Consider the following 8,456-nt stretch of genomic DNA (forward strand, 5'->3'; position numbering starts at 1 on the left):
TCTCTCTCTCTCTCTTATCCAAATTTGTAACATAAACACTGCAATGAGGGTTCTTAGCCATGGGTAGAATTTAGCTTTGTAAAATTAAATACCCAATAGATTCACAAAGTAGCAGAATCGTGGGGTCTCAAAATCAGTCAGAAATCAATAGTTGAGATTTTGCAAAGTGTATTTGCAGAGACAAAAAGGTTGAGATCTCTTTCTACCATCAGCGTAAGTTTCCCTATTTTAGGCTAGTTTCAGATTTTTAATTTTGTTTGTGATTTTTGTTTGCATGCACACAAATTGGTGGTCTTACTTTTTTATTTTAATTTTATATGCATTTTCTTTATGAGAGTCTTTGATTTATTCAGTAACTACAATTAGAAGCGAATTTTCTGTTGGCAGATTCTCCGGAAAAGATCGATTCCTTGAGCGTGTTCACACAATTAGTTTCTCAGTTAGCTTCAATCGCGAGAAATTATTTTCCCAAAAGGCACACTATGAGAAATCGCTAGCTGAAGAAGTTGTAAGTTCTTATATTCTTATTTGGATATATTGGTTTTCTTTATTGTTTAGTCTTTTGGGTATCAGTGGTGTATATGTTGCTTTAGATTTATGATTTGAACCGAAATTGGTATGCTAGGCTTGGAATCGTTTGTTCTTTCAAAACAAAAAGGAATCATTTTTTTTGGCAATCCACTAGGCAAGTGCCTAGGGCTAGTTTTTATATATATCTAAATAAAACAAAAACAAAACAATGTGATGAAGAGTCATACCAACTGTAAAGACATAGGTCCTATTACCTAAATTGAGCAGGTTATACTCAATTAAGGTAGTACAATTTGAATTAAGTAATACTTTGTAAAGAAGTCTAGGAATGTATAGAAGTTCATGAATAAAAACTAGCCCTAATAATTTCATGATAAGTAGATACTCAATTGTCCAGAATTGTGGTCGTCTTTGCCTAGTGAGTTGATCATTTTGCTCCATGTCTGCCCAGCAATATCCTGTCCAGCTCAATAACCTTCGATCATCAATCAGTAAATAACCTGCAATGTGATAGCACACAGCCAACTCCCTTGCACCTGCTATTTTCCTCTGTTGCACCAGTTCTGTACATCGTTTAATGTTGCGTTTTTCTTGACAAAACATATGCTTTCCAGCAGCACCTTGATGATATGGTACTGCCTCCTCAACCCATCTAATAGTCTCATTCTTAATTTCCAAAGGTGCATGTCTGCCATAACGTGATACATGACATATCTGGGAAGCCTTCTATTATAATTGCCTATTTGAATGTCCCTACCTTGTAACTCTAGAGTATAGCTACTGTTGTGTATTTTAGGACCTAGGACATATCTATGAATGATGGAAAAATTCCACCTCCAGCTCCTGTCAATAATCTGTACTGTCCTCCAGCTTCTCTCTTCTATGCTTGTGCCTATCTTTGATTTCCTCCCAGTGGAACGAGTACATAGTACTGATACCACCAACTGGGAGTTCCTCAAAGGATAGGGCATAGGTACAGTATCGTCTCCTGCAAAAAAGTAAACGACGTCAGAATAAAACTTGATCACGATGTTCTCTTCCATTTGGATATGATCATAGTGATCTCTTGTGTGATCTTCTTAAGAATCCAATTCTGTTGTGCTAATGTTTTCCTGGCTCCCTATATATGATGTTTGTTTCACATCATAGACATGTATGGTTAATTTCCATAACTGTATCATCCACTTGAATTCCTTTTTTACTAATTTCAGAAAATCTGGAAAATCCAGTGTCAACAGAATGTGCACAAACGTGATGCTGTCATGTTTGCAATTTAAATCTTGAGATATATTATTTGATCTCTAGCCTTGTGTTGTTATATTATTTGTGTTGCACTATTTTTGGGATGAAATGTGACACCACAGTCCCAATTCTTGATGCCAAAACGGGGTTAAAGGGTTTCATTATTTGCTGCTTTTAACTTAATTATTGCAAAATATTGCATCTCCTCTTCTCTTTCTTCTTCTTCTTCTTCTTCTTCTTCTTCTTCTTCTTCTTCTTCTTCTTCTTCTTCTTCTTCGTTGACAAATTGTTGATGTCATTCTCTTTCTTTATCATCATCATCATCATCATCATCATCTTCTTCTTCTTCTTCTTCTTCTTCTTCTTCTTCTTCTTTCACAGTTGACACATTGTTGCTGTCGTTCTCTTTTATTTCTGGATTGAATATTAATAATAATTGGGACACATCAGTAAATGAAGCTTAAATATCAAAAACTATTAAAAAACAGTGAAAACAACCTGAACAGAACTTCCTTAGATGAACTTCTGTTTGTTATTTTTGAAGCTAAAAGAGAGAAGAAATGGAAAAAAATGTTAAGCTTAATGGAGTGATTAGCTTTTGACCACCGCTTGTCCTATGGGAAGATGATAAAAATGTATCTCTTTAATCTTAATTGTTGGTATCTTTCTTTTTATTTTTTTTCTGGAACTTATAGTGTGTTCATGTTTTAGTATCTATTTGGCAATGAGATCTTAATTTTCTGATATTTGATTAGTTATCTGGGGTGCTTCTTGTTGATTTCAGACATTGTTCTTTTTCAAGCTGTCATTTTATGCACTTTAGCTTTATTGGAAATCATGCAACATGTTATTTTCTTTATTCATTTGAGTGCTGAAATTATTTCTTAAGAAATTCCTTTCTGGCCATGTACTACTTGAAACATGAAGGATATCAATGTGCTTATGTGAACTAGTTGACAAATTCAAGTAGTAGAAACCATATCTAGTACTTGATTTTCTCTCTAAACATGTAATTAGACCAACATCTGCTTGGAAATGCCACCAGTCCAACATGCCATGTACAGACTTTAAAAGAAGACAACAGGCCACCCACATCCAATGCATTGCAGACAGTTCTTGTGGCCACTCATAAGCAGCAACAAAGAAAATGAGGTACCAATCTTAATTTCTTTGATGTTACAAGCCACAAAGTTACACCCATATCTCATATTCTCCACCTCTGATTCTCTTCTGTTATTCACAATACACAGAGGCAGACTACTCACGCATCTTTTTTGATTTCATGCTTTCCAATCTTCAACATGACTTTCTTTGATGATATTGTTAGCCAAGTTGAATGTAGATGTCTTGTTTGTGTCAAGTGGTGTCACTTTATTTTATTTATCCTCATATTTGTTTCTTCCTTTTAATTAAATATACATATTTAGTATAATTTTCTGATTAAGTGGTGTCATGTGACACCACTTAGTCTAACTTCTGCTAGTCTACTATGCATAACAGAGCGAGAAAGCAACTTATCTCCATTTGATTGGTTCTACTCCTTCTAAGTGTACTTCTTGATCAACTAAACTAGAATGGGTAACGATAGAAAGTTAATGTATTTTCATGTAAATTCAACATTTCGACACTTATCTTGCATTTGGTAGTTCATAATTGGTCTTTTAGGTAGTTATTAAAATTTTCACTACACGTGCGATGTCCAACGTCCTATATAGAAATGGAGAGGTAACTAGTTTAGATTTCACTTCATTCGGCTGTTCAAGAATATGCTGCACATTCTGATCAATAATCTTTTTTATTTTGTTTTGTTTAAATTTGTATGTTTCTTTAGGTCGTAGGCGGGGCCTCTGATTATTTTGCATTAGAGGAGGATGCCATAGGAGTTGAACATTTGGTTTTGAAATTGAAAGATGTTTAAAAGAAAGTAATAAATTCTGAATTTATATAATTTTTTTGAACATGTTACTAACGGAGTACAAGATACACAAGGAAACAGTGAGCTACCCATCTGTTGAGTATACCTAGCTTGCAACGGTGCCTAGATTGAGCTGTTTTTTCATTATAAAAAAATTATTATTTTCCTTATTCTTTGGTCTGGAGGAAGTTATATATAATTTTGAATGGCAGTGCTCTGTGTCTGTGTGTTCGTGAACACTGCCATAGGACGTTAGTTAACCAGTAAACTATATTTTTCTTGGCTAAGGTACGAGGCTTCTTTAGATCTTTGTGGACTGCCCCTTTGAGTGTAACAAGCTTTTACTACTGTGTCCTGAATTCTCTGCTTTTTAATGTTCGCCTCCAACAAAATCTATGAAAAGATAACACTTTTTGGTCACCATGGACCACCAACAATGTTACTGATGAACTTTCAATATCTCTCCTCACATTAAATTAAGCATTCTTACTTCCCTTGCTTCATTATTAACTATATATTTGGTTTTGCCTCACCGGAATATAATTAATCGGGAAGATTAATTTGTCCTTTAATTGTTTTTTTTCCTTTCTGTTGAAGCTTATTTTTATCAAGGACCAAGACTTTTAACGAGCTGATGTTCCAAATTGCAACCAAGAATCCGTTGATAAATTTGGAAAAATGTCCTTATAGGGAACATATTATCAACGTGTTTATGTTAAACATCTCTATATACAGTAAAATGCAAGAATTCTTGGAGTAAATGCAGTACTCATAATAATGTCAAAAAAAATTTGTGTGTATGGTATTCTTAAATCCTTTACCTTTCATTTGTATTTGAATTGTTAACTAGCATTTAAAGAGATAATGATTTTATTTATCCTCTTTTGTAGGTGGAGAAAATGAAGAAAGGGAAGATCAAAGGAATGAAGATCCTGCTTAAGAAGATTTTTTGATTGTTGCTGAAACTCTAAATGTTCTAGGAATCGTTTGTTATCAAACATTTTGAAACTTCTTTAACTTTTGGATTGTAAAACTTATATACTTGGTTCTTAACTTTTGGATTATTAAACTTATGTAGATGGGTTCTAATATTTTGCCTTTACGGATATTACAACTTGGATTGTAAATGTTTATGATTAGTTTTATTTTATGATTTATATAAGTTATTGTGTATTATAATTTAATGTAAATATTTATTTACTATCAGGGAGTATATTGTTGGTTCAATTAAACCATTACAATAGATTACCTCAACCGTTGCTATAGGTAACAAAAACTGTCTCAATTAACCATGTAAACTGTTGCAATATGACAGGTAACCGTTGTAGTAGGTAAACTAAACCATTGCCAAAGGTACTATAAACCGTTGCAATAGATAATGCACACCGTTGCATTAGAACCTATTAGATTGTTGTTAGTGTAAACAACCCGTAGCAATAGTAATTAAACCGCTGCAAAAGCGGCAATAAATTATCGTAATATCCTAACTTAACCGTTGCAATAGAAAAAATAACCGTTACACAAACATATATTGCAACGCCTTTGAACCGTTCTAGTTGATTGAAAATACTCGTCGCAGTAGAATGATAAATAACCGTTGCAATAGATTGCTATAAGGAAACGGTTTTCCAAACCGTTGCAGTAAGCGTTACAGTAGAGCTACTGCAACGCGACCTAGTTAGACGGACGCAAAAACATTGCAATAGCTCTATGGCAACGGTGTTCTTATGTACCGCAACGGTTTTCTATGCGTTGCCATAGGTTTATTTTCCAGTACTGGCAGCTGCTCAGGGTTACGTAGCTCCAGTTATGCCAGAGGACGAGCAGCGTAGATTGGAGAGGTTTGGTAGACTCCAGCCTCCTACTTTCAGTGGTGCAGAGGGCGAGGATGCCCGAGGTTTCTTGGATAGATGTCAGAGGATTCTTCACACCGCGGGTATTTTGGAGACCAGTGGGGTGGCGTTCACGACTTTTCAGTTTACGGGAGCTGCCTTCACTTGGTGGGAGGCAGATCACCGTGATACCTCCGGAGCATCGAAACGTGAAATACCGGATCAATTTCTGCTAAGCTGCGAGGTAAGGCAAGCTCATAAGCAACCTTCCAAACACGCCGCAATATCTCAAAAGGGCCAATAAACCTCGGACTCAATTTCCCTTTCTTCCCAAATCTCATAATGCCCTTCATAGGGGAAACCCGCAGCAAAACCTGCTCTCCAACCATATAGGAAACATCACGAACCTTCTGGTCCGCATAACTCTTCTGTCTGGACTGGGCTGTATGGAGTCTATCCTGAATCACCTTGACCTTCTCCAAACATCCTGTACTAAGTACGTGCCCAATAATCTAGCCTCGCCCGACTCGAACCAACCCACCGGGGACCTACACCGCCTACCATACAAGGCCTTATACGGTGCCATCTGAATGCTGGACTGATAGATATTGTTGTAAGCAAACTCAGTCAGTGGCACTGATCCCAAGAACCTCCAAACTCCATCACACACACACAGATCATATCCTCAAGAATCTGAATAGTGCGCTCGGACTGTCCGTCCGTCTGGGGGTGAAATGCTGTGCTCAACTCTACCCGAGTACCCGAACTCATGCTGTACGGCCCTCCAAAACCGTGATGTGAATTGCGTACCTCTATCTGAAATAATAAAAAATGGAATATCGTGCAAACGGACAATCTCCCAGATAAAGATCTTCGCTAACCGCTCTGAAGAATAGGTGGTACACATAGGAATGAAATGCGCGGACTTGGTCAACCGATCCACAATCACCCAAATGGCATCGAACTTCTTCAAAGTCCGCGGGAGCCCGACTACGAAGTCCATGGTAATCCGCTCTCACTTCCACTCCGGAATCTCTATCTGCTGAAGCAATCCACCCGGTCTCTGGTGCTCATACTTTACCTGCTGACAATTGAGGGACCGAGCTACAAATCCAACTATATCTTTTTTCATCCGCCTACACCAATAGTACTGCCTCAAATCCTGATACATCTTCGCGACACCTGGATGGATGGAATACCGCGAGCTATGGGCCTCCTCTAGAATCAAGTCCCGAAGCCCCATCAACATTGGGTACACAAACCCGACCCTGCATCCTCAATACCCCGTCATCACCAATGGTCACATCTCTGGCATCACCTCGCAGAACCTTGTCCTTGAGGACAAGCAAATAAGGGTCATCAAACTTGCGCCCCCGGATATGATCAAACAAGGAAGACCGAGAAACCACACAAGCAAGGACCCGACTGGGCTCCGAATGATCCAATCTCACAAACTGGATGGCTAAGGCCTGAACATCCATCACCATGGGCCTCTCTGCTGCTGGTAAATAAGCCAAACTCCCCAAACTCTCCACCCGGCGACTCAAAGCATCGGCCACCACATTGGCCTTGCTCGGGTGATACAAAATAGTGATATCTTAGTCCTTCAGCAGCTCTAACCACCTCCTCTGGCGCAAATTAAGGTCCTTTTGCTTGAACAAACGCTGTAAATTCCGATGATCAGTATAAATCTCACCAGGCACACTGTACAAATAATGACGCCAGATCTTCAAGGCGTGAACAATAGCAGCTAACTCAAGATCATGGACAGGATAGTTCTTCTCATGCACTTTCAACTGTCTAGACGCGTAGGCAATCGCCCTATCATCCTACATCAATAACGCTCCAAGGCCAATCCTCGAGGCATCACAACAGACAGTATAAGACCCCGAACCGGTAGGCAGTATCAAAACTGGAGCTGTGGTCAAAGCTGTCTTGAGCTTCTGAAAGCTCTTCTCACACTCTTCCATCCATTGGAACAGAGCACCCTTCTGGGTCAGCCTGGTTATAGGTGCTGCAATAGATGAAAATCCCTGAACAAATCGACGGTAATAACCCGCCAAGCCAAGAAAACTGCGGATCTCTGTAGCTGAGGATGGTCTTGGCCAACTCTGCACTGCTTCCACTTTCTTCGAATCCACATTTATCCCCACACTAGATATCACGTGACCTAAGAATGCCACGAAATCCAACCAAAACTCACATTTCGAGAACTTAGCATATAACTTCTTCTCCCTCAAAGTCTGAAGTACTGTCCTCAGGTGATGCTCATGATCTTCCCGACTCCAGGAATATACCAGAATGTCATCAATAAAGATAATGACGAATGAGTCAAGATATGGCTGAAATACACTGTGCATGAAATGCATGAAGGCTATTGGGGCATTGGTTAGCCCAAATGACATAACAAGGAACTCGTAATGACCATACCGAGTCTTGAAGGCATCTTTGGGATATCTGGTTCCCGAATCTTCAACTAATGATAGCCTGAACGCAAGTCAATCTTAGAAAACACACGAGCACCCTGTAACTGATCAAACCGGTCATCAATACGAGGCAAAGGATAACAGTTCTTCACTGTAACCTTGTTCAACTGGCGATAATCAATACACATACGCATAGAACCATCCTTCTTCTTCACAAACAAGATAGGAGCACCCCAAGGTGATACACTAGGCTAAATAAAACCCTTATCAAGCAATTCCTGTAACTGCTCCTTTAACTCCTTCAACTCAGGAGGGGCCATACGTTACGGAGGAATAGAAATGGGCTGAGTGCCCGGCAATAGATCAATGCCAAAATCAATATCTCTATCAGGCGGCATGTCCTGAAGATCAGCTGGAAACACATCAGAGAAATCCCGTACTACTGGGACTGAATCAACTGTAGGGTTATCAATACTGACATCTCTCACATAAGCTAGATATGCGTCACAC

The 8,456-nt window shown here is 38.8% G+C and overlaps 1 long non-coding RNA gene across 1 annotated transcript; it reads left to right on the forward strand.

Annotated features, from left to right (window-relative positions):
• Positions 1-4,749, forward strand: LOC109232796. Its single transcript, XR_002068999.1, has 4 exons — positions 1-213; positions 388-508; positions 2,791-2,925; positions 4,579-4,749. It is a non-coding gene; the product is annotated as an uncharacterized LOC109232796 (long non-coding RNA).

This window comes from Nicotiana attenuata, chromosome 9, assembly GCF_001879085.1.
Source record: "Nicotiana attenuata strain UT chromosome 9, NIATTr2, whole genome shotgun sequence".
NCBI lineage: Eukaryota > Viridiplantae > Streptophyta > Magnoliopsida > Solanales > Solanaceae > Nicotiana > Nicotiana attenuata.